Source organism: Mesoplodon bidens, assembly GCF_964165515.1.
Source record: "Mesoplodon bidens genome assembly, chromosome: 2".
In the NCBI taxonomy this organism is placed as follows: Eukaryota; Metazoa; Chordata; class Mammalia; order Artiodactyla; family Ziphiidae; genus Mesoplodon; species Mesoplodon bidens.
Window position 1 is genome coordinate 181811753 of NC_138177.1, and position 23634 is coordinate 181835386.

General features: G+C 40.9%; 1 protein-coding gene and 1 pseudogene across 2 annotated transcripts in view; one reads left to right on the forward strand and one right to left on the reverse strand.

Moving 5' to 3' along the window:
- The window catches only part of CAMTA1 (calmodulin binding transcription activator 1), a 904314-nt gene that overhangs the window by 400942 nt on the left and 479738 nt on the right, over positions 1 to 23634 (reverse strand).
- Positions 6060 to 7421, forward strand: LOC308612997 (dnaJ homolog subfamily A member 1-like; annotated as a pseudogene). The gene has a single exon. The product of its transcript is annotated as a dnaJ homolog subfamily A member 1-like (transcript).

Here is a 23634-nt window from a genome sequence, read left to right on the forward strand (position 1 = left end):
AGCATGCCAAAGACCTTGAGGTAGACTGTCCCAGACTGGCCACTAGGCAGTCCACACAAAGGACAGCTCCTGGTAGGAAACAAAGTCGTTGAAGCAACTAATGTTGAAATTACAACTCACAAAATGTGGTTGGAACTTATAGCTTGAACCCAACTATGTTGATTGTCTACTAAAGCAAAAATATCCAACATTTCCCTTGGGATTTAAACAAGACCCGGAGACTCATACCATAAGAGTTGAAATGTACAGCATATAACCCAAAATTGACTGGTATAATAAGAACTAGAAAAATCTCAACTTTCATGGGAAAAGATACGTAGATGATGAAGTTACCTGACAAAGACAATTATTATAAAGTTATTCCAAGAAGTAAGAGTAAACACTCTTAAAATAAACAGAAGCACAGAAAGTACCAGAAAATAAGTAGAGAATATGAAGAAAAAATAAATGGGAATTTCAGAACTGAAAAGTAACATAAACCCAAATAGAAAACTCATTGGGTGGTTAAATAGCAAAATGGACATCTCAGAAACAAAAGAGTTAAGTGACCTTAAAGATAGAACAATTGGAATTATCTCATCTGAATGACAGAGAGGAAAAAGATTGGAAAAAAAAAAAAACAGAACCTCAGGGAACTGTAGGACTAGTGGTTTACCTTTTGTGTCATTAGAGTTTTGGAAGGAGATGAGAAAGACTGTGGTGTCTGTGTGTGTGTGTGTGTGTGTGTGTGTATTAGTAAATAATGGTTGAAAACTTCCCAGATTTGGCAAAAGATATAAACTTACAGATTTGAGAAGTTGAATGAACTACAAACAGGATAAATCCAAGATACCTATAATAAGACACATCATAATCAAACTGCTGAAAACTAAAGACAGAGAAAAAATATCTTGAAAGTGATCAAAGAAAAAGTGACACATTACTTATAGGCAGGGGTCAGCAAACTATGGTCCATGCACCAAACCTCACTGTCTGTTTTGGTAAATAAAGTTTTATTGAAACATAACTATAACTATCCCTTTATGTATTGTGTATAACTGCTTTAGTGTCACAATGGCAGAGTTAAGAAGCTGTGACAAAGCCATATGGCCTGCAAAGCCAAAAATATTTAATATCTGGCCCTATGCAGAAAAATGCTGCTGACCCCTGTTATGGGAAACAGAAATTTGAATGACTCCAGATTTCTCATCAGCAATCATGGAGGCCAAAAAGAAGTGAACTAACATTTTTTAGGGAGTGAAAGAAAAAACTATCAACCCAAGATTCTATATATAGCAAAAAAATACCCTTCAGGAATGAAGGAGAAATAAATCCAATAACGGATGAAGAAAAACTAAGACAATTAGTTGCCAGCAGACCTGCTTTAAAAAACTGCTAAAAGAAGTTCTTCAGATAGAAGGGAAATTACATAACAGAAGGAAAATTGGAACAACAGTATTGAAGGAAGAGCAACAGAAATGGTAAACATCTGGGTAAATATAAAAGACTATTTTCCTCTTGAGTTCTTTAAAAATCTTTTGATGGTTGAAAGCAAAAATCGTAACACTCTCTAGGGGAGTTTTCAATGTATATAGTTGTAATATATTTAACATAAAACAAAATATAAATCGAGGAGAAAAAGGACCTATATGGTGGCAGGACTTCTATAGTCTACCTGAAATTGATTATAAGTAGATTGATTCTAAGAATTATACTGTAATCCATAGAGCAGCCACTAAAAAAACTGTACAAAGAGTATAGTCAAAAAACACAACAGATAAAATAGAACACGAAAAAATTTCAAATAACACAAAGGAAGGCAGGAAAGGGAAAACAAAAGGACAAAAACATAAGAAATAAACAAAAAACAAATAATAAAGCACACCAATAAGTATATTAAATATAAATTGCTTAAATGCACAAATTAAAAGACAAGAGATTTTCAGAACAGATAATAAAAAATATGACCCACCTATATACTGTTTACAAAAACTCACCTCAGTTATAACAGTATCAGCAGATTAAAATTTAAAGGATGGAAGAAGATATACTATGTAAACACTAGGCAAAATAAAGTTTCAGTGACTATATTACTATCAGAAAAAGTAGATTCAGAGCAAAGAAAATTATCAGGGATAAAGAGAAACATTACATAATGATAAAAGATCAATTCACCAAGAAGACATAACCCCAAATGTGTATGCACCTAACAAGAGAGCTTCAAAATATATGAAGCAAAACCCGAAAGAACTGAAGGGGAAAATAGACCAATCGACAACTGCAAATGGAGACTTCAATACTATTCTCTAACTAATAAATAGAATGAGTAGACAGAAAATCAACAAGGACACTAATAAAACCTGAATAACATATCAACCAACAGAATCTAATTGATATTTAGAGAGCATTCCACCCAACAACAACAGAATATACATTCTTTTTAAATGTACATGGAATATTCACCAAAAAAGACCATATGTTGGGTCATAAAAAAAACCTTAAAATGTAAAAGAATTGAAATAAAACAAAGCGTGTTCCCTGATGGTAATGGATTTAAACCAGAAATCAATAACAGGACCATAACAGAAACATCTTCAATACTTGGAAGTTAAAAAGAAAACTGTTCTAAATAATCCACAGGTAGATCCATAGGTGAATCCAGAGAAAGTCTCAATAGGAATTAGAAAATATTTTCAATTAAATAAATGGTTAAAATACAGCATATCAAAATCTGTAGGACGAAGCTAAAGCAATACTTAAAGAGAAATTCATAGTATTAAATAAATGCTTAGAGTAGAAAAAAGTTCTCAAATCAATAATACAAGCCTCTATCTTAAGAAACTAGAGAAGTCAGAGCAAATTAAACCAAAGTAGGCCAAACGAGGGAGATAATAAATGTAAACATGACTTGCGAATGAAACTGAAAACAGAAAAACAACAGAGAGAATCAATGAAACCAAAAGCTGGGTTTTTTTAAAGATAAATAAAAATAATAAACCTCTTTCAAACTTGACAAAGAAGACAAAAATTACCTATATCAGGAATAAAAGAAGAAATAGATAACCTGAATTGTTCTCTAACTACTAAATAAATTGAATTGGTAGTTTAAAACCTTCTGAAAAAGAATTCTCTAGACCTAGATAGTTTTGCTGGCAAATTCTACCAAACATTTAAAGATGAAATTATATTGATTCTACACGATCTCTTCCTGAAAAGAGAAGAGGAGATACCACTCTTCAACTTATTTTATGAGACTAGCATCACCTTGATACCGAAACCAGGCAGAGATAGTACCACAAAGAAAACTACAAATCAATATCCCTCAGGGACATAGATGCAAAAATCCTCAATAGAATATTAGCAAGTCAAATTCAGCGACATACAAAACGGATAATATACCATAAACAAATGAATTTTATCCTTGGAATGTAAAGCTGGTTCAATATCCATAAATCAATGTAATCCACCATATTAACAGTTTAAAAAAGAAAAACCATATGATAATATCAATTGATGCAGAAATAGCATTTGAAAAAATTCAACATTCATTCATGAAAAAAAGTCTCAGCAAAATAGGAATAGAAGGGAACTTCCTCTTCCTGATGAAGGAAATTTATAAAAACCTACAATTAACATCATACTTAATGGTGAAAACCTGAAAGCTTTCCCGCTAAGACTGGGAACTACACAAGGACTCTCACACCTATAGCATTATATGGAAGCTTTAGCCATTGCAATAAAGCAAGAAAAAGAAATAAAAGTCATATAAATTGTAAAGGAAGGAGTAAAACTGTCACTATTTTCACACAACATGATTGTCTACATAAAAAATCCCAAAAAGCACATCCCCCAAATTAACACTCTTAAACCTCACATGAGCTTAGCATGGTCACAGGTACAAGGTCAACACATAAAAATCAATTGTATTCCTATACACTAGCAATGAACAACTGGAAACCAAAAACATTTTTGAATACAATTTACAATAGTTCCAAAAATTTGAAATATTGCATTAGCCAAAAAGTTTATTCTGGTTTTTCCTTAAGATGTTAAGGAAAAACCCAAATGAACTTTTTGGCCAACTCAATACTTAGGTAAAAATCTAACAATTTTTGCAGGATCTGTATGCTGAAAACTACAAAATACTGGTGAAAGAAATCAAAGCAGACCTAAATAAATGGAGATACACATCACAGTCATGGATGAGAAGACTCAACATAGGAAAGATTTAAATTCTCTGCAAAGGGATGTATACATTTAATGCAGTATCAATCAAAATCCAGCAGGAATTTTTGTAGCTCTAGACAAGCTGATTCATAAATTTATATCAAAAGCAAAGAACTAGAATAGCCAAAACAATATGCAAAAAGAAAAATCACATTAGAGAAATTAAACTGCATGCTTTAAAGACATTATAAACCTACAGTAATCAAGACAGTGTGGTATTGGTGAAACAATAGACATATGGGTCAATGGACAGAATATAAAGTCCAGAAAGAAACCCTCATTGATTTTGATAAAGGTGCAAAGGCACTTCAATGGAGAAGGGACAGTTTTTCAACAAGTGGTGTTGTAACAATTGGTTATCCGTATGCAAAAAAAAAAAAAAAAAAATAGGACACTTGACCTAAACCTTTATATAAAAATTAACTCAAAATGGATCATAATCTAAGTTAAATACATAAAATCATACAATTTTTAGAAAGGAACATATAATAATTGTGACCTGGAGCTAGGCAAAGAGTTCCTAGACAAAACACCAAAAGTAAGATGCACTTTAAAAATGATAAATTGGACTTCACTGAAATTTCAAAACTTTTGTTCTGTGAAAGGCACTCTTAGGATAATGAAAAGTCAAGGTACAAACTGGTAAAACAAAAATTGTCAAATCACATTTATGACTCAAAAAACGCAATTAAAAATGGGCAAAAAATTTGAACTGAAGCATTGCTAAAGAGGATATAGAAATGACAAATAAGCACATGAAAAGCTGTTAACATCATTAGCCAGTAGAGAAACACAAATTAAAACTACAATGAAGTACCAACACACATCTAGTAGAATAACTAAAAAATAAATAAAAATTTAAAAATAAAACCCCAAACAATAAGAATGGTTTATCTGTTTCTTATAAGGTTAATCAAACATTTACCATATGACACAACAATCTCACTCCTGGGTATTTACCCTAGAGAAATAAAAACTTATGTTCACACAAATACCTATGCACAAAAGTTTGTAGCAGCTCTGTTCATAATCAACAAACATGAGTTTATTCAGTGAAAGGGTAAACAACAGTGGTTCATCCACACAGTGGAATTCTACTGAGCATAACAACTTGGATGAATCATAGGACATTACACAGAAGGAAAGAAGCCAGTCTCAAAGGTTCTATACTGTATGATTCCATTTGTAAGACATTGTGAAAAAGACAAAACTATGGCAACGGAGCACAGATCAGTGGTTGCCAGGGTTTCAGGGTGGGGTAAAGGTGTAACCACAATAAAAATACCAACCAGGGCTTGCTTTTAGGTCTGGACAATCATTCTAAAGTTCATTAGAAAAATAAACAAGTAAGAGCTGCCAAGAACATTCTGAAAAAGATAAGTAATAAAGGTGGATTTGCTCTATGAAAATGAAAATGTATCATAATTTGGAGTGTAACAGTGGAGTATGAGTAAACAGACAAATCCCTGAAAAAGTATAGACCATCCCAAAATAATCCAAATACAACTGGGAATTTAGTATATGGCAGAGAGGGGATGTGCCCATCAACAGGTTAAAAAGTGGATTAATTCAATAAATAGTTTGGGGACACTTGAGTATCTCTGTGGGGAAGAAAAAACTGTATACTGACTCTATTCCTTCTACCTTAATAAATTCCAAATCAATGAAAGATTTAAAGTAAGAACAAAATGAAACAATTAAAGTACTAGAATAAGTTTTTTGTAATTTTAGAGTAAAAGAAAAAAAAGCTTTTTTCACTATGTCACACACTTTGGAAGCCATAAAAGAAAAGACTAATAAATTGGACTATTTAAATGTTTGGGGGGGAACCTTCCAGAACACTCGGTGAAAAGGTGGAGAAGCAGCGGCTGCCCGAGCTGCACACAGCAACCTGCTCCTTCCCACTCCCCCACACCAGCATCGGCCTGCTCACCAGCTGTAGGAAATGGTGAAAGAAACCATTTATTATGATGTTTTGGGAGTCAAACCCAATGCCACCCAAGAAGAATTGAAAAAGGCTTACAGGAAACTGGCCTTGAAGTACCACCCTGATAAGAATCCAAATGAAGGAAAGAAGTTTAAACAGACTTCTCAAGCTTATGAAGTGCTCTCTGATGCAAAGAAAAGGGAATTATATGACAAAAGAGGAGAGCAGGCAATTAAAGAAGGTGGAGCAGGTGGCAGTTTTGGCTCCCCCATGGACATCTTTGATATGTTTTTTGGAGGAGGAGGCAGGATACAGAGAGAAAGGAGAGGTAAAAATGTTGTGCATCAACTCACAGTAACCTTAGAAGATTTATATAATGGTGCAACAAGAAAACTAGCTCTGCAAAAGAATGTGATTTGTGACAAATGTGAAGGCTGAGGTGGTAAGAAAGGAGCAGTAGAGTGCTGTACCAATTGCCGAGGTACTGGAATGCAAATAATAATTCATCAAATAGGACCTGAAATGGTTCAGCAGATTCAGTCTGTCTGCATGGAGTGCCAGGGCCATGGAGAGCAGATCAGTCCTAACGATAGATGTAAAATCTGCAATTGAAGGAAGATAGTTCAAGAGAAGAAAACTCTAGAAGTTCATATTGACATAGGCATGAAAGATGGCCAGAAGATAACATTCCGTGGTGAAGGAGACCAAGAACCAGGACTGGAGCCAGGAGATATTATCATCGTTTTAGATCAGAAGGACCATGCTGTTTTCACTCGACAAGGGGAAGACCTTTTCATGTGTATGGACATACAGCTGGTTGAGGCATTGTGTGCCTTCCAAAAGCCAATATCTACTCTTGACAACCAAACCATAGTCATCACTTCTCATCCAGGTCAGATTGTCAAGCATGGAGGTATTGAGTGTGTGCTAAATTAAGGCATGCCAATTTATCGTAGACCATATGAAAAGTGTCGCCTAATCATTGAATTTAAGGTAAACTTTCCTGAGAATGGATTTCTCTCCCCTGATAAACTCTCTTTGCTGGAAAAACTCCTACCTGAGAGGAAGGAAGTAGAAGAGACTGATGAAATGGACCAGGTAGAACTAGTGGACTTTAATCCAAATCAGGAAAGACAGCGCCATTACAATGGAGAAGCATATGAGGATGATGAACATCATCTCGGGGTGGTGTTCAGTGTCAGACCTCCTGATGGGGCCAGTGAATAACACTCACTGCTGGCATTTTATTTGCAGTAGTGATTGAGTGAAGGACTATAATCATAATATGCTCACTACTTGCTACTGTTTGTTTTAATATTCAACTATAGTAGTGTTTTAAAGTTAAATGAAGAATAAACTCAAATATAAAAGCTCAAAAAATGTTTTTTGAACAGGTAGAATAAAAAGTTTTTTAATCAAATAAAAACTTAGAAATTATTTAAGATACATATTACAGAAAAAAGGGCTAATTTCTGTAATATATAAAGAGCTTCTCCTAACCAATAAGAAAAAGACCAACAATCTAATACAAAATTTTATAAATACGTGAATACACAGTTCATAGAAAAAGAAAATACATTCAACTTTCTTAATAAGATAAATGCAAAGTAAAACTATAGGATAACTCCTTGTATACGCCAGAACCACATGAATAAAACAGTACGATAGTATAATGTTTAGGTAAGAATGTGAGGAAACAGACACCTTCATATGATGTTGCTTGGAATGTAACTTAATTCATCATTTATCTATCGGCAGAGTGTTGATTAAATCAAGTGTGGTACGTTCATTCTGTTGACGACCAGCTCCCAACTCAAGTCTTTTCCTTGCTGTCATAAAGGAAAGCTTCTCCCCTGGAGTTCCACAGGGACCCTTGCTCCATCAGCTCTTTGCTCGTGGATCACCCTCTCAGTGGGTCTTTCCTAATCTCCCAATTTAAAATTGCACCCACTTCCTATGCCTTTTTTTTCTGCTTTATTTTTCTTAATGATGCACACCACCATCTGACATACTATATACATTTTTTCATAATTTACTGTCCGTCTCTCCTCTCCAGAATGTGTATCAGAAAGGGCTACTTTGGAGACTTCCGGGTAAGATGGCGGAAGAGTAAGACGCGGAGATCACCTTCCTCCCCACGGATACACCAGAAATACAGCTACACGTGGAACAACTCCTACAGAACACCTACTGAATGCTGGCAGAAGACCCCAGACCTCCCAAAAGGCAAGAAACTCCCCACATACCTGGGTAGGGCAAAGCGGAGAGATTCCCGCACAGAGGATCGGTGCCGAGCGGCACTCACCCGCCCGAGAGGCTTGTCTGCTCGCCCGCCAGGGCGGGCGGCGCTGGAAGCTGAGGCTCGGGCTTCGGTCAGAGCGCAGGGAAAGGACTGGGGCTGGCGGCGAGAACTCAGCCTGAAGGGGGCTAATGTGCCACAGCTAGCCGGCAGGGAGTCCGGGAAAACTCTGGAGCTGCCGAAGAGGCAAGAGACTTTTTCTTCCCTCTTGGTTTCCTGGTGCGCGAGGAGAGGGGATTAAGAGCGCTGCTTAAAGGGGCTCCACAGGCGGGCGCGAGTCACGACTGAAAGCGCGGAGCCCAGTGACGGGCGTGGGACGCTGGGGCTGCTGCTGCCGCCGCCAAGAAGCCTGTGTGCGAGCGCAGGTCACTGTCCACACCGCCCTTCCGGGAGCCTGTGCAGCCCGCCACTGCTGGGGTCCCAGGATCCAGGGGCGGCTTCCCTGGGAGAACGCACGGCGCGCCTCGGGCTGGTGCAACGTCACGCCGACCTCTGCCGCTGCAGGCTCGCCCCGCACTCCGTGCCCCTCCCTCCCGCCCGGCCTGAGTGAGCCAGAGTGCCCGAAGAGGCTGCTCCTTTAACCCTGTCCTGTCTGAGCGAAGAACAGACGCCCTCCGGCGACCTACACACAGAGGCGGGGCCAAATCCAAAGCTGAGACCCAGGAGCTGTGAGAACAAAGAAGAGAAAGGGAAATCTCTCCCAGCAGCCTCAGAAGCAGCGGATTAAAGCTCCACAATCAACTTGATGTACCCTGCATCTGTGGAATACATGAATAGACAACAAATCATCCCAAATTGAGGAGCCAGGAGTCAGTGCTGTGCCTCTGAGGTGGGAGAGCCAACTTCAGGACACTGGTCCACAAGAGACCTCCCAGCTCCACATAATATCAAACGGCGAAAATCTTCCAGAGATCTCCATCTCAACACCAGCACCCAGCTTCACTCAACGACCAGCAAGCTACAGTGCTGGACACCCTATGCCAAACAACTAGCAAGACAGAAACACAACGCCACCCATTAGCAGAGAGGTGGCCTAAAATCATAAAAAGTCCGCAGACACCCCAAAACAAACCACCAGACGTGGACCTGCCCACCAGAAAGACAAGATCCAGCCTCATTCACCAGAACACAGGCACTAGTACCTTCCACCAGGAAGCCTACACAACCCACTAAACCAACCTTAGCCACTGGGGACAGACACCAAAAACAACGGGAACTACGAACCTGCAGCCTGCAAAAAGGAGACCCCAAACACAGTAACATAAGCAAAATGAGAAGACAGAAAAACACACAGCAGGAGAAGGAACAAGATAAAAACCCACCAGACCTAACAAATGAAGACGTAATAGGCAGTCTACCTGAAAAAGAATTCAGAATAATGATGGTAAAGATGATCCAAGTTCTATTTCCCAGATCCAAAATCTTGGAAATAGAATAGACAAAATGCAAGAAACAGTTAACAAGGACCTAGAAGAACTAAAGATGAATCAAGCATCGATTAAAAACACAATACATGAAATAAAAAATACTCTAGATGGGATCAATAGCAGAATAACTGAGGCAGAAGAACGGATAAGTGAGGTGGAAGATAAAATAGTGGAAATAACTGCTGCAGAGCAAAATAAAGAAAAAAGAATGAAAAGAACAGAGGACAGTCTCAGAGACCTCTGGGACAACATTAAACGCACCAACATTCGAATTATAGGGGTTCCAGAAGAAGAAGAGAAAAAGAAAGGGACTGAGAAAATATTTGAAGAGATTATAGTTGAAAACTTCCCTAATATGGGAAAGGAAATAGTTAATCAAGTCCAGGAAGCACAGAGAGTCCCATACAGAATAAATCCAAGGAGAAATACGCCAAGACACATATTAATCAAACTGTCAAAAATTAAACACAAATCATATTAAAAGCAGCAAGGCAGGGGCTTCCCTGGTGGCGCAGTGGTTGAGAGTCCGCCTGCCGATGCAGGGGACACGGGTTCGTGCCCCGGTCCGGGAGGATCCCACATGCCGCGGAGCGGCTGGGCCCGTGAGCCATGGCCACTGAGCCTGCGCGTCCGGAGCCTGTGCTCCGCAACGGGAGAGGCCACAGCGGTGAGAGGTCCGTGTACCACAAAAAAAAAAAAAAAAAAAAAAAAAGCAGCAAGGCAAAAACAACAAATAACACACAAGGGAATCCCCATCAGGATAACAGCTGATCTCTCAGCAGAAACTCTACAAGCCAGAAGGGAGTGGCAGGACATAATTAAAGTGATGAAGGAGAAAAACCTGCAACCAAGATTACTCTACCCAGCAAGGATCTCATTCAGATTTGATGGAGAAATTAAAACATTTACAGACAAGCAAAAGCTGAGAGAGTTCAGCACCACCAAACCAGCTTTACAACAAATGCTAAAGGAACTTCTCTAGGCAAGAAACACAACAGAAGGAAAAGACCTACAATAACAAACCCAAAACAATTAAGAAAATGGGAATAGGAACATACATATCGATAATTACCTTAAATGTAAATGGACTAAATGCTCCCACCAAAAGACACAGATTGGCTGAATGGATACAAAAACAAGACCCATATATATGCTGTCTACAAGAGACCCACTTCAGACCTAGAGACACATACAGACTGAAAGTAAGGGGATGGAAAAAGATATTCCATGCAAATGGAAACCAAAAGAAAGCTGGAGTAGCAATTCTCATATCAGACAAAATAGACTTTAAAATAAAGACTACTAGAAGAGACAAAGAAGGACACTACATAATGATCAAGGGATCGATCCAAGAAGAAGATATAACAATTGTAAATATTTATGCACCAAACATAGGAGCACCTCAATACATAAGGCAAATACTAACAGCCATAAAAGGAGAAATCGACAGTAACACAATCATAGTAGGGGACTTTAACACCCCACTTTCACCAATGGACAGATCTTCCAAAATGAAAATAAATAAGGAAACACAAGCTTTAAATGATACATTAAACAAGATGGACTTAATTGATATTTATAGGACATTCCATCCAAAAACAACAGAATACACATTTTTCTCAAGTGCTCATGGAACATTCTCCAGGATAGATCATATCTTGGGTCACAAATCAAGCCTTGGTAAATTTAAGAAAATTGAAATTGTATCAAGTGTCTTTTCTGACCACAATGCTATGAGACTAGATATCAATTACAGGAAAAGAGCTGTAAAAAATACAAACACATGGAGGCTAAATAATACACTACTTAATAACGAAGTGATCACTGAAGAAATCAAAGAGGAATTTAAAAAATACCTAGAAACAAATGACAATGGAGACACGACGACCCAAAACCTATGGGATGCAGCAAAAGCAGTTCTAAGAGGGAAGTTTATAGAAATACAATCCCACCTTAAGAAACAGGAAACATCTCGAATAAACAACCTAACCTTGCACCTAAAGCAATTAGAGAAAGAAGAACAAAAACACCCCAAAGTTAGCAGAAGGAAAGAAATCATAAAAATCAGATCAGAAATAAATGAAAAAGAAATGAAGGAAACGATAGCAAAGATCAATAAAACTAAAAGCTGGTTCTTTGAGAAGATAAACAAAATTGATAAACCATTAGCCAGACTCATCAAGAAAAGAAGGGAGAAGACTCAAATCAATAGAATTAGAAATGAAAAAGGAGAAGTAACAACTGACACTGCAGAAATACAAAAGATCATGAGAGATTACTACAAGCAACTCTATGCCCATAAAATGGACAACCTGGAAGAGATGGACAAATTCTTAGAAATGCACAACCTGCCAAGACTGACTCAGGAAGAAATAGAAAATATGAATAGACCAATCACAAGCACTGAAATTGAAACTGTGATTAAAAATCTTCCATCAAACAAAAGCCCAGGACCAGATGGCTTCACAGGCGAATTCTATCAAACATTTAGAGAAGAGCTAACACCCATCCTTCTCAAACTCTTCCAAACAATATCAGAGGAAGGAACACTCCCAAACTCATTCTACGAGGCCACCATCACCTTGATACCAAAACCAGGCAAGGATGTCACACAGAAAGAAAACTACAGGCCAATATCACTGATGAACATAGATGCAAAAATCCTCAACAAAATACTAGCAAACAGAATCCAACAGCACATTAAAAGGATCATACACCATGATCAAGTGGGGTTTATTCCAGGAATGCAAGGATTCTTCAATATACGCAAATCAATCAATGTGATACACCATATTAACAAGTTGAAGGAGAAAAACCATATGATCATCTCAATAGATGCAGAGAAAGCTTTCGACAAAATTCAACACCCATTTATGATAAAAACCCTGCAGAAAGTAGGCATAGAGGGAACTTTCCTCAACATCATAAAGGCCATATATGACAAACCCACAGCCAACATTGTCCTCAATGGTGAAAAACTGAAACCATTTCCACTAAGATCAGGAACAAGACAAGGCTGCCCACTCTCACCACTCTTATTCAACATAGTTTTGGAAGTTTTAGCCACAGCAATCAGAGAAGAAAAGGAAATAAAAGGAATCCAAATTGGAAAAGAAGAAGTAAAGCTGTCACTGTTTGCAGATGACATGATACTATACATAGAGAATCCTAAAGATGCTACCGAAAAACTACTAGAGCTAATCAATGAATTTGGTAAAGTAGCAGGATACAAAATTAATGTACAGAAATCTCTGGCATTCCTGTACACTAATGATGAAAAATCTGAAAATGAAATCAAGAAAACACTCCCATTTACCACTGCAACAAAAAGAATAAAATATCTAGGAATAAACCTACCTAAGGAGACAAAAGACCTGTATGCAGAAAATTATAAGACACTGATGAAAGAAATTAAAGATGATACAAATAGATGGAGAGATATACCATGCTCCTGGATTGGAAGAATCAATATTGTGAAAATGACTCTACTACCCAAAGCAATCTACAGATTCAATGCAATCCCTATCAAACTACCACTGGCATTTTTCACAGAACTAGAACAAAAAATTTCAAAATTTGTTTGGAAAAACAAAAGACCCCGAATAGCCAAAGCAATCTTGAGAACGAAAAACGGAGCTGGAGGAATCAGGCTCCCTGACTTCAGACTATACTACAAAGCTACAGTAATCAAGACAGTGTGGTACTGGCATAAAAACAGAAAGATAGATCAGTGGATCAGGATAGAAAGCCCAGAGATAAACCCACGCACATATGGCCAACTTATCTTTGATAAAGGAGGCAGGAATGTACAGTGGAGAAAGGACAGCCTCTTCAATAAGTGGTGCTGGGAAAACTGGACAGGGACATGTAAAAGTTTGAGATTAGATCATTCCCTAACACCATACACAAAAATAAGCTCAAAATGGATTAAAGACTTAAATGTAAGGCCAGAAACTATCAAACTCTTAGAGGAAAACATAGGTAGAACATTCTATGACATAAATCACAGCAAGATCCTTTTGGACCCACCTCCTAGAGAAATGGAAATAAAAACAAAGATAAACAAATGGGACCTAATGAAACTTCACAGCTTTTGCACAGCAAAGGAAACCATAAACAAGACCAAAAGACAACCCTCAGAATGGGAGAAAATATTTGCAAATGAAGCAACTGACAAAGGATTAATCTCCAAAATTTATAAACAGCTCATGCAGCTCAATAGCAAAAAAACAAACAACCCAATCCAAAAATGGGCAGAAGACTTAAATAGGCATTTCTCCAAAGAAGATATACAGACTGCCAACAAACACATGAAAGAATGCTCAACATCATTAATCATTAGAGAAATGCAAATCAAAACTACAATGAGATATCATCTCACACCAGTCAGAATGGCCATCATCAAGAAATCTAGAAACAATAAATGCTGGAGAGGGTGTGGAAAAAAGGGAACACTCTTGCACTGCTGGTGGGAATGTGAATTGGTACAGCCACTATGGAGAACAGTATGGAGGTTCCTTAAAAAACTAAAAATAGAACTACCATATGACCCAGCAACCCCACTACTAGGCATATACCCTGAGAAAACCATAATTCCAAAAGAGACATGTACCAAAATGTTCATTGCAGCTCTATTCACAATAGCCCGGAGCTGGAAACAACCTAAGTGTCCATCATCGGATGAATGGATAAAGAAGATGTGGCACATATATACAATGGAATATTACTCAGCCATAAAAAGAAACGAAACTGAGCTATTTGTAATGAGGTGGATAGACCTAGAGTCTGTCAGACAGAGTGAAGTAAGTCAGAAAGAGAAAGACAAATACCGTATGCTAACACATATATACGGAATTAAAAAAAAAAAAAAAAGTCATGAAGGACCTAGGGGCAAAACAGGAATAAAGACACAGACCTACTTGAGAATGGACTTGAGGATATGGGGAGGGGGAAGGGTAAGCTGTGACAAAGCGAAAGAGAGGCATGGACATATATACACTACCAAACGTAAGGTAGATAGATAGTGGGAAGCAGCCACAGAGCACAGGGAGATCAGCTCGGTGCTTTGTGACCGCCTGGAGGGGTGGGATGGGGAGGGTGGGAGGGAGGGAGATGCATGAGGGAAGGGATGTGGGAACAGATGTATATGTATGACTGATTCACTTTGTTATAAAGCAGAAACTAATTAAAAAAATTAAAAAAAAAAAGATAATGAATACATCCATCAAAAAAAAAAAAGAAAGGGCTACTTTGTCTTTGGCACCTAGAACGATGCTAGGCACACAGTAGCTGCTCAATAATACTACTTACTAAGAATGAGGCAGCTCTTTACGTACTAATGGAAACCAATCTAATACAAGTTATAGTGTTACATTGAAAAAGCAAGATGCAACATGTGTATGAAGTATGCTACATTTGCACAAGAGAAAAGAAAGGAAAAAGTATCCATCACTGGAAGGATTGATGAGAAATTGTAACATGTTGGCCTCTGGGGAGCTGATTGGGTGAGGCAGGGTGGGAAGGGAGACTTACTTTTTACTGTATAGCTTTTCTACCTTTTCAATTCTTTATCCTGTATTATTCCTTCAAAGTTTGCATAATTTATAGTTTAAAAATATATAACAATATGGGACCTCCCTGGTGGTCCAGTGGTTGAGACTTTGCCTTCCAATGCCGGGCGGGGCGGGGGGGCTGGGGGGCGGTGCGTGTTTGATCCCTAGTCGGGGAGCTGAGATTCCCACATGCCTCGTGGCCAAGAAGCCAAGACATAAAACAGAAGCAATGTTGTAACAAATTCAATAAAGACTTAAAAAATGGTCCACATCCAAAAAAAAAATATTTAATGAAAAAATACATAACAATCTTAAAAATATGAAAGTCCTCTAACCTATAATACCACTTCTAGAAATTTATCCTAAGTACATAAAAACTGTTCAAGGATAATCACTGAAGTATGGATAGAAAAAAATCTGGAAGCAACATAACTAGGTTATGTTGTAGGTTAAGTCCCTGCAAGGAACTACTGTACAGCTGTTAAAATATATTTATCTGTGTTGATTTAAAGTTCACAGTATATTGCTGGTTAAAAATGATACTTTTTTAGAGTGTGTGTGAAAATGTGTGTGTGTTCACTGGATTTAGGGGGGACTTTTACTATCTATACAATTTTATGCTGGTTGCCTTTTTATAATAAATTACTTTTGAGATCGAAACAAAGACAATGAAAAAAATAAGGTCACTTCTTCAACAGAAAATTTTATAAGATGAAACATACAAAATAAGTTGTTTCTCTTTATAATTCTTCTAAATGTTTCTTTAAATTTCCAAGCTGCATTAAAAAAATAAAATAAAAAACCATGGCAATGAAAATATTTTCATGTCGGAGAAAATACAATGTCTCTTTCACTCACCCCTGGCAGTAATGAAGGCCATGCTCTTTAACCAAGAAAGAAAGTGCTCTTGCCACGATCTCAGCTGTTAATTTTGGGCATAAGACAGCAAGAAATCAAGTAATAATGAGTGCGGTTATAATAGTTAACATTTACCTCTTGTTTAGTCTGTGCCAGGAACTGCTCTAAATAAATGCTTTTATGTGCAGGAACTCATAGAATACCCCCAAGAGCACCAAGAGGGAGGAGACAAGGATACACCCCACTCACAGATGAGGAAAACGAGGCAGAGTTTGTTCAAAGTCATCCTTATCACCTCCAGCACCTGGGGGCCCTTCTCCCTGGGCCTCACCCCCTGCACTGCTGTTACTTGTTAATTTGTCCATCTCCTCAAACAGACGATGCAAATTTTCAGACTCATTCAACTGTGGATTTCCAGCCTAGCACAGTTCAGAAACACGGCATACGCTATTGAACCTTTGTTTATTGAATCCATGTGAACGACAAACAAAGAAAAAGGTTCCAACCAGGGCAGCCCAGCACCGGAGAGGTGCTACCTGCAGGGCTCCTGTGGAGAGGAAAGGCCCTCATGAGGGACTCCCAGGGGAGAAGCGCAACCTGGGCTCTAACTAGGAAACAGATGAAGTACCCCAATTCCTCCTCCCAAGTTATAGCACGTGCTTTTGCACATCTTATAACTGCAGATATTAGAGGTGCATATTTCATTACTTCCAGCATTGCGTATTTATAATTTAGCAGTGTGTAAAAATTTATAAAGGCACAACTAGTGGTTGGTTAATGACGGTTACTGTGGCAGCCCATATTTAGTGTATTTTTCATGTCATGGAAATCTGGCCTGGAACAGAATGCCACATTCATAAAACAGGTGATGAAAAGGGGGAGACATGGGCCAGGGGCTTTGTGACAAAATGCTCCTAGACTCACAAAGGCTGTCCCTCTACTGTCAGTGAGAGGCGAGCTGCTCCAAAAAGGACACGTGAAAGCAGATGCAGAGGGGTCAGAGGCATCTCTCGATGAGCCAGATGCATGGGAGCCTGCTGCCAGCCCAGCTTCAAAGAGCAAAGCTTTCTGATGGAGAAGAGTTAAGACGAGAGACCCCCAAGAGAAAGCGGTCGATGCTACTGCTGTATTGACAAATGTATAATTTTATCTTGGAAAAAGAAATCCTCTGCCTTTCCAAAAGTGAGTCCTAAAATAGCTGCCTTTCAAGGACCAGCGTCCTAATTGAGTTTTGATTCATCAGTGGCTACAGATGAGCCAGAGCAGGTCCTGGAAGTTTATCCCCGAAGCCATGGTCTGGTCTCACAACTCATCAATTCTAGGCACTGGATGACATGGCGCCGGGCCCAGGGGCCGGGAAAGCCTGCAGCCCAGCCCCATTACACAGCTCAGAACAGCTCAGCTCTGGGTAGGGCTGGGAAGACGGAGGCCTGATGCTGCAGGAGGTGAGAGCTGGCTGGGCGGGGGCCAAGGGGAATGACGGCTTTGCAGCAGAGATCCCAGGAGCATCCCTCCTGCCCCCCAGTACCCATCGTCCCTGCCCTGCCCTCCAAAGATACTAAAGAGCTTTGACTTTTCCTGTCCTATCCATACTGTGAGGAAGAGGTGAGGGGACATCCGCGCAGGTGTCATTAAATCTACCCGTAGGTTAAGCACTGCCAAGCTCTGCTCAGGCCACCCCAGGGTCAGGCAGAGCCCATAATGCTGTCTGTCCAGGCTGAGAGGGATTCTCCCCAGGCCCCACCTGGCAAACCCCCTACGGTTACCAACAAGGGCTGAGAAACCATAAGACCCCTTGTACTCCCCAAACACAAAGTCAAGGGACTTGATAAACGGAGTCATCTATTTTCACTTAGCACAACAATTAAAGCAGATCCTTATTTTCAAACCATCACCCTAAACAAGTCAAACCACACTATAAATCAAAAAAGAATAATTAAAGCCTACAGTTCTCACAATACCACAGAGTAAGGCAATTACAAGGCACTTCTAATGAGCAATTTATGTAATTTAAAAAGTCAGACCCATAATATGCAAAGAACACTTCAGTGAATTACTGCCAGGGACTCTGTGCCCTTTGGTCCCTGTGCCTGGCCCCTTCTGCTGTGACTCCTCAGTCACCCTCTCCTTGTATTTCTGGGCACCTGGAAAATAGCCACAGAAGATTTTCTTCACCAGCGCAGACTGTGCCTCATACTTAGAAAGCACATTTAATACCAACTTGCATAAGGGATGGTGGGTAATTGCTGCTAGCATCCAATGTGAGTGCTGTATCTCATCTATGATATGCAATTTAGAAGCTATATTCTAGTAAGAGAATTTTACGACTTGCTGTCATGAGAAATAAAAGTTTATGGCATAATGGAATTAATATTTACTTTGAGTGCAACACAGACTATTCAAATAGAGTTGTTCTGGAATCACCTTACACCAGGACAGTTGGGAAACGTTGCCAACCGACAGCAGGACTTGAATTCGCTTCCCCTTATCACCCGCCGATGACTGACAATCTTTCCGTTTTCTGGTTCAACCTGTGTCCGGACAATCTTTTAAACAATTGCTGTAGTTCAAAACGTTGGTGTTGGACGTGATGTGTTAAACGTCTCTTAAGCTGGCAGCACGTGGGGGGGTGGGGCAGGAGGAGAAGGGGGGAAAGAAGTGGGGGGGGCGTGATTCCGGGCCAGCATCTGAAGGAGCAGCTTTGGAAGAAGGAAAAAGCCGTGTTCTGAGCAAGCCCCTCTAACGCTGTTGTTTTCAGAAGGGCATTTGTGACTCATCGGACATTCAATCTGTTGCTTTTATGTGAAGGAAAATGTTTACAAAGAATACTAGCTCACATCGAAACTACGCAGTGGCTGCTTGATTCTAACATAACTATACAGCAAGCAATTCTCTTACTTTATCCGAAATTATAATTTACTGAAGGTGCGGGGAGCAGTGATTCCAGATCTTAAGTGAGTCAGAACCGCAGTCAGGTTTACCGTGAAGCTACCAGCACTGAAGCTTCAGGACTGCCCCCCGCCTCACCACCGGTGTGTTGCGTGGACAGACCCCTTCCAAGATGCTAGGCCTAACTTTGTGTTCATTATTTTGTATTTATACAAGATCCCAACTGTATTGGCTTCAGACCCCATGAAATTGGCACCTGCCCCTGATCAGAAATAAACTTACATTTCAAAGCAAAACAAAACAAATTCCTAAGAGGAGTGGGAAATCCTGTCCCAGGGTGGGGTTGGGACCTCTCGAGGTCCTTGGCACGAGTGTTCTCGATGGCGCACGTGGGGTTGTGGTGGTGGTGCCGCCGGGGAGGGGATGGAGACGTAGGGCTTTATCTGAAGGGTCCGGGAGACTAAGACACAATGGCCAGCTTCTGACTCGGGGGAGCCGCTGGCTGCCAGGTGAGGCTGGATGCTCTCCGAGTCTGAGTCATGCAGGAGCAGGAGGCAAGCTGCCCAGACGATAAACAAGTGGAGAATTCCAGAGAAAGCAGGGATTAGTGGGGCGGCCAGACCACCCACCTTCTCCGCCTGCCTTAGTCCCTATGAGTCACAGGCAGGCTTGTCGTAAGGGGGGAAGACAGCCGAAGATGCTGTCATAGGGCCAAATGTGAAGCGCTTGCTCAGAGGCTACGATGGTTTTAATAATCTTCCTAGTGGTAAAGAGTGCCTTTAATAAAAAGAAACCAAGTCGTTTCATATACTGTTTTGCTACAAAGAATAGCTTTACTATTGGTCTTCTTAATGACCAATCCATAAACACATAGAATGACCTGGGTAAGGACCCCGAGTCTCTATACCTCCAGCTCATATTTTGAAACAGAATTTTCATATATTTTGAAGATGAGGAGCCAGTCCCAGAGAGGGGAAGGTACTCGCTTAAGGTCACACAGCAAGTCAGTGGAGTGAGGCAAGATGCAAACTCAAGACATCTGACTCTATTACGGTAGCCCCTTCGTTAAAGCAAGTCACCTCCTTAGGTCACTGCAGGAGAAGGAAGAAGCCAGCTGTGCCTCCAGAAACCCTGAGCCTGGTTGGCAATGGAGCAGGGGGGAAGGGAGGCCCAAATGCTAACCACTCAGGAGTGCCCGTCTTGAATGTTTTGGTGTTCCCCAACTCAGTGCATGAGTCCAGACTCACCCTTCTCTCCAAGACGGTCCCTGAGTGCATTTCTGAGGCCTTAGGTCAGGGATTTGGGGGTTCTAGAACCTAGCACAATGCCTGGCACATCTAAGGTGCTTAATAAAAGTTGGCTGGATAAACAATTTAGTACGTATCTATTGTAGAATGCATTGAGACATTTATAAAACATCCTTCAGATAGAAGTGATGAAATATGCAACAGACTTCTGGTACTCCAGGGCCATTTGGGCACAAAGCTCTAGAATTTCCCCTGTAGCAAGTCACAGGAATCCCAAGCCTGTAGATGGAGGGAGGTACCTGTGTGAACAGACCCCCAGGAGAGAGGGTGACATGCGCCAGGTCAGAGAGAGCTACCGGTCCTGTTTCAATTCACAGTCAGAGAAAAGACAATCATTGTCCCTCCAAGCTGAAAATCCATTCCTGGCCACCCCAGGGACCCTGGGCGGAACTTGTCAGTGGCCTTTCTGGAGAAGAAAGTAGCTTTGATGTAAGGAAGAGGGGAGCTCTGTTGCACGGGGGCATCCTGGGTTGGGGCAGGGGGACCATGCATCTCTGGGGGATGCTGAGGAGGAATTCAGCCCTCATAGCTGCACCCAGGACCCCTGCCATGTTTCCTTGGCTCTTGCCCTGCACCTCCCCCTCGGGAAGTCCACCCAGTCCTCAGCCCTGGAGCTCTCTGTCCAACCACATTCCATAGTGTCTTCCTTGAGAACCCGCCCCTGCAAGTTCCCTACACAGGCCAGCCTAAAAGTGCAACCACAACATCTTAACAATGGTCTTTGTTTATTTCAGATTGCAAATTGTTTGATGATTTTATTTCAATGAAAGGGACTGCTCTGTATCACACTGCAAACACATACAGAACTGTTGCCCATAAGGGTGATGATCTGGTGCAGGGGATGGGAGGAAACAGTAAACATTAAATCAAAGCGACTCAGCTTCCAGCCACAATGAAGGGACTGAAGCTGGACCTGCCCTCCGGCTGGAAACAGCCATAAAACTCGATGAAAATATCTGAGGCTACTCTTTGCAGGCACTGGATGACAGGCAGTTCAGGACTGTGACCCCATAAGAAAGAAAACACACAAGGTGAGCCCTACATCTGCCGAATTTCTGGACCATTACGCAGGGAGGTGGGGTCCAAGCTGGGCACAGCAGCCTCCCTGATCAGAGAAGGCAAAAATCAGAATTTGGGGCTGCTGAAGCAGCTAGAATTTGCAGGTCTGAGCCCTGGAGAGAAGGGAGCTGTGTAGAAGGAAGTCTGCAGAAGTCTGCTTGGAGGTTCCTGGGGAGTACCCGGTTGAGGGCAGAGCTGCCCATATGCAGGGCAAGACTCTAGATACTATAGCACTGAAGGCTAAACAGCGATACTGGAGGTCACGCAGGGTTGGGGGACCTTGAATTATGGTCCAGCCAGATGTGAGAACCCTCACTGGGTACCTGCAGCATTCACTTAAGACTCCAGAAAGCCCAGGCTTAAGAGGAAGAACCACATCCTTGCATAAGCAGCAGAGCCTTCAACTAAGGGCAAAACCAAAATAGACCAACCATATCAAAAGAGTAGAACCAAGTCATCTGTCAGAACAAAAATCAACATGCTTTACAGAAAACAACACAATCCAGACTCCCTACAACATAAGTTCCATAATATCTAGAGTATACCACGTTCATGGATTGAAACTGGTCTACAGATTTAATAATCAAAATCAAAAAGAGCTTTTTTTAGGGGGGAGAAATTGTTTTTGCAAAATTAGGATCTTTCTGAACATACAGTTTTACAGTTTCTTTTCCCATTGATCCTCCATCCCCGTCCCAATCATACCCTCTTCAGGCATTTGGCACAGTTAACCACTTCCTCTTCAGAGTTCCTCTTCACTTGGTGTTCAGGTCATCACGCTTTCCTGGTTCTCCTCTGCCTCATGATTCCCTTTGTCTCCTTTTCCTCTGCTGGCTCTCCCTATTTCTCCCAGACTGCTAAATGTTTTAGGTGTCATAGGGCCTCAGTCTTTGGTCATTTTCTCTCCTCTGTACACTTTCCCTGGGTGGTCACCCATGGCTGATGCCTACAAAAGTCTGCATCTCTGGTCTGACGGCTCCCCTGAACTCCAGATTATATATCCAATAGCTTACTGAACATCCACACTTGGATGTTGCATTTAATGTGGCTGAAACATACCTCTTGATTTTCCCCCCAAGCCCTCTCCTCTCCTATGATTCTCTATGTCCGTTAATGGCACCATCCTTCATCCAGTTGCTCAGGCTGCAATTTGGGAATCATCTTCATATTTTTCTTTCCCCTTATCCCACATCCAAGTTATCAACAAGTTCTACCAACAGTATCTTCAAAATGCACCCCCTGTCAGCTCATTTCTCACCACCTCCACTGCTGTTAAAGTAACTGGACAACCATCTTTTCTTGTCTGGAAGACTGAAAGTGGAGCAATGGTACAATGAGATAGGTAGGAGCACGGATGCTGGGGCCAAAAAGCATGAGGCCAAACCCTGGCCCTGCCACTTACTAGTTGCATAAGCTTGGGCAAAGTACTTAATCTCTCTGTGGCTCATTTTCCATCTGTAAGGTGGAGTTCCTAACAGCACCTTCCTCCCTCAGAAGACTGGTACAAAAGACTTTGAGTCAAGGGTCCTAGAAGGCTCACTCCCTTTGGCTCTTCTCACTTGCTCTGATGTGTTGTGAGTGTGATCTGCAGAGGGCCACATGGCAGGGAACTGAGGTGGCATCCAGCAAATAGCTAGTGATGAACTGAAGCCCTCAGTCCAACAGCTCATGAGAAGCTGAATCCTCCCAACAACCATGTGAGTGAGCTTGGAAGATCTGGGCGCCTTTGGCCCTGGAGATGACCGCAGCCCTGGCTGTCACCCGCCCTGCAGCCTTGGGAGAGACCCCAAGCTGGAAGACCCAGCTAAACCATGCCTGGATCCGCAGCCCACACAAACGGTTAGGAATAAATGTGGCTGTTGTAAGCTACTGAGTTTTGGAGTAATTTGTTACCCAAACATTGGTAACTAATACACCCTGCCTTCTTCGAGGCACCAATCACCTCCTGGATTATATCTGTCCATTGTGTCAGTCTCCCCTGCTGCTAGTAAGCTACACGAGGCCATGGATATGATCTGTCTGGTTCACTTCTGAATCCCTAGGAACTAGGACCATGCCATGGCAAGCACTCAATAAATATTTGTTGCATAGATGAATAAATATCACACAG